The following is a 4,535-nucleotide window of genomic DNA, read 5'->3' as shown; positions in this document are numbered from 1 at the left end:
CTCTGCCAGGTGCACAGGAGAACACTGCAACCGTGCCCCGCACAATCCTGCCTTTAGAGACCTCGGCTGAGTCTCGGGCTTTCCATGGTTGGGGCCGACCATAAATTATTTAACCATTGAGAGCGAGAGGGGGGCTTAATTTCTTAATTTTGCATGTTTGTTTCAGTGCTACAAGGGGATGGGTAGGTCTTAAAAATCACCAAAAAATGTGTTATGTATTTTATGGGACAGCCCCTTGTAGTTCAAGAGGGGGGAGGGTGGGAATTCCCTTTCTTTTCCTTGCAGAAAAAAACCTTGAAAGTGCTAAAGACTGGGCCTGCAAGTGCATGGAGTGGCTTTCCCTGAAGGCCACACAGTCTGCATCATAGCCATCAGTCACTCATTTGGGGGGTTAAGGGAACCCAGCACAAAATGTGGCTGTGGGGATGGTGTCACCAAGGCTGTTGCTGATGGTAGCAAGGCCACCACAGACTCTTGTCAGATGTGTAAAGTAAACAAACGATTAGAATAAATTATTATTATTCAGTTACAGGAACGTTGAGTTAGTTTTAACAATGGTAAGTAAAAAATTCAGACATAAACGAGGCTCAAATTGCCATGTCCTTTTTGTGCTAGAAAGGGTTAAGCTTCAGTAGGAAGTTGAAAATTGTCATACCACCTGGAGGGCATTATGCAGTGCCACGTTTCTTGTTAATACACAGTGACAGACAAACACCATAGTTGCAGAGATTGAGAAAGAGAATACAGCCAAGCTACATTCCAGTAGCATCTGTACTAGATTTACTTTACCAATTATTTTTATTGTTACTTGAATAAATTATCCTAAAACGTGTCATAGGTAATCACTGACATATTACCTATGTGCTTCAAGGTCTCCCTCTCTAAAATTGTCAGTAATACCTACGTAATGTATGGTGGAATTATTAATTAGCTAATATTTAAAATTGCCAGAATGCACACAAGCAACTCTTGTGGCTGAGGGACTGGCATCCCACATGTTTCAGCTTATCTGGAAAATTGTTCCTTGAAAAGCTTTTTCCCGGCTGTCATGGGAGGCTGGACTGGTGATGGAATGAAGATCCCATGCCCCACTTTTGTATAAAATGACTCAGTTATGGGCAAAGGTTCCCCAAAGAATCATCTCACTGACTCAAAATGATAAGTCTGTCACTGTGTATAGTGGCATGATCTTAACTGACAAGAGTAGTTTATGTTTGTGGGGAGGGAAGCAAAAGGCAAAGGACATTATCCAAACTAACCCCTTTCTTGAGATTTCCTTTACTGGTAACTTAAATAACAATCTGAATTCTTCCTGCAACATCAGACCTCGCTTAGGGCACAAACAAGGCTCCATCATTCATCTGTCCTGGGCTGCTCTTCACATGGCCTCTATGTTGTGAAGTCCCATAAGATTTCTCGCTCTAAGTGGTGGTTGATGGAGGAATTCTTCTGATGAGCCCCTCTGTGCTTTCCTCCAGCTGCCCAGGAGCGCATCTGCCATGGTAGATGCTCTGGCTTCATTCTTAACATATGTCCGTAATATTACCATTTTCTTTTCTGGATAACCTTAGAGATAAGGAGTGGTTGAACTCTCTGATGAACTTCAGTATTAGTTACAAATTCATTCCATATAACACTTACTATTTTAAGTCATTTGCCTTCAAAGGCATTTAGGCATCAGTCTGCCTTTAGGATTTCCAGCTTTCACATCCACGTGTCAAGATGGAAACAACATTTGAGTAGAAGATTCATAGTTTGTTGATTGTAGATGACCAAATCTAGTTTAAGCTGGTAAATACAATTGCCACTTTGCCTGTTTGTGACATTATTTCTTTCTGAACATCCCCATTGCTTTGCACATTACTGCAATTTACTGGGTACCTAAATTGTCTCACTTCTTGTATGCTTGTGCCCTCTAAAATAACGTTTGAGCTGGGAGTTAGCAGGGGTCCTCATCAGATTTGTCTTTCATAACTAATTATTGATCACATCTTTTTTATGGTGCTGGGATAGTCTTTCAATCATTACTTGCATGTTGGTTGAGATGTCACTTAGACAAGCTATGTTGTCAGCAAAATCTAGATCTCCTAGTGTACTATTGTTGAGCCATGTGAGGTCTGTGTTGTATCCATCTACACTTTTTCTGACAGTGAAGTCAATGGCAATGCCAAACAGAGGTGAGAGAATGCATCCTTATTTGGCACCTGTGTTAAATAACAGTATATACACACAAACTTTCTGCCTGAGTGTGGGTGTTTCAATGGCTGTTTCCTGTGCAACACCAACATCGCTACTTTGCCAATATCCTTACCCCTCATTCTTTCTGAGAGTGGTTGAAACCCATTTTGTATCCTGCAAAGGCACTAATGGAACCTGCCTGATTAATTGCCATGAGACTCAGCAAAATAGCATTTTTATGTAGAGTCTTAGAATCTGCCACCAAGGTGAGTCAGCTGACGAGCTCTACACTCTTATAAAAAGGCCACCACACCTAGTCTCAGTTGACTTGGGCTTGCGGGGCTTGGGCTGCAGTGCTAAAAATTGCAGTGTAGATGTTTGGGCTTGGGTTTGCGCTGGAGACCAGGCTCTCAGACCCTTCCCCCTTGCAGGATTTCAGAGCCTGGATTCCAGCCTGAGCCCAAATATCTACACTGCAATTTTTAGCAATGTAGCCTGAGCCCTATGAGTCCAAGTCAGTTGACCTGGGCCAGCCACAGCTGTGCTGCAGGTCTTTTATTGCAGTGGAAATTTACCCTGTATGTCTAGGCAGCATGCTAGACTTTGCTTACCCAAGAAGGCTGTGAGTATGGAAAGCTAGAGATGTTATGCCCCATTTTGTGTGTTCAGTAAATATGCATTGCTTCATTTACATAAATCTCTTGCCATCAAATCCCTCACTTCCTTGTCCCTGTAGTGTTTGACATTCTCCATGTCAAACCCAATCACTCCCCCGTCAAGTTTCTCCTTTATTCTCTTGCCCCAACACCCGTATTTCCCCTGATCTGGTTCCCCCCTTGAGGGTCCCCCACACCTTCTCCTTCTTACATCCTCCCCTTCAGATTTTCCTTTCACCTTCTTTCTGGCTCCCCTGCTCAGATTTCCCCCTTCCTCTCAGTCTGGCTTTCCCATTATATTCTCCTCTCTCTCTGGCTGCTACACTCAAATTTCCCCCTTCTCCCTCCCTGATATGTCTCCAGGCCCTCTCAGAAGTCTAGAGAGGCCTGGGCCACTTCCAGCTTTTGAGGCCCCTAGCCAAAATAAAAATAAAATATTACGACACATGAAAACAAAATAAGGCACCAAAAAAAGAGTGAGACATAATTTGAATATTTTTTTTATTTAACAAATGCTTTTCTAGCCTTTTTCTGTGAAAATACACTTATTATTGAGGAAAAATCTAGCTTTCGTGCAATGTCACAGTTGATATTAAGCATGGTGAGCACATTCAAATGCTCTTGTCCCATAGTTGAATGGTGATAGTTCTTTACCTGCTTCAACACATTGAAGGTCCGTTCACCTGAAGCCACTGATGCAGGCAAACTGACAAAAATATGGGCCTATCGACTATGAAAGCCTATGATGATGGCCAAGCTAGGGCTCAACCAACCAACCAACCACACCTTTTTTAGCTACTATATGAAGATAATAATGAGGAATTCTCACATATAAATAATTCCTTAGTCAACTAGACGTAAAACTATAAAGACACTAAAATGTAGCAATTCTCTACCTTTCAACACGCACTTGATCCAGCACCAGCCACTAGTAGTGGTTTGTTTATACAATCAGCTGACCTGAGAGAACACTTTGATCATGGTCTAACCTTGTGCCATCAGAAACAATATATTTTTATTAATATTTATGACTATTTTAACTCTCTAATATGACAAAATCTATATCAGTTAACAAAAAAATTATGTCTTTTATCAAATCACATCTCTTATTCGCTTAAATTTGCAGCTCTAAGCTGAGAGAGTATGTCACATTTTGGTCCGATAGGGATGTGCATAAAAACAAGTTGCAAAATTTATCAAAAAATTAAACAAGTGTCTAAATCTGAGGCCCCCTTTGCGCTTGAGGTCCGGGCCAAATGGCCCTCCTGACCACCACCACCCCCGCCCTCTGATTGGCCCTGTATGTCTCCCTGCTACACCTCCCCCATCTATCTCTAGTTCCCAGTGCCGTCACCTCCTTTGACCTCCGCATGCCCCACTCCATCTTCTTCAGAGCTTTCCCCTCCTTACCCCTGTCTAAGCTGCAGTTTCCAACATGCCCACAGCCACAAAACTACGATTACATTTACCCCCTACATCACTCAGTTCAGTGTCAGCCAGTGACATCTCTATGACCACAGAAAGTAAGGAGAGCTATTGTCTAGGTGAAGTTTCTATGGTTAGAGTCCTCCCATGTTGGGGACTCTCTAGTTAACAGTCCTGAGGATTACCAGATCAGAATGGCGTTCCATTTTGCACAGCTACTTTGTACATGTGGAAATAACTACACTGTGGGTAAGGACGAGGTGAATCAGACCCTGT

This window comes from Caretta caretta, chromosome 10, assembly GCF_965140235.1.
Source record: "Caretta caretta isolate rCarCar2 chromosome 10, rCarCar1.hap1, whole genome shotgun sequence".
In the NCBI taxonomy this organism is placed as follows: domain Eukaryota; kingdom Metazoa; phylum Chordata; order Testudines; family Cheloniidae; genus Caretta; species Caretta caretta.
This window is presented reverse-complemented; position numbering follows the sequence as displayed.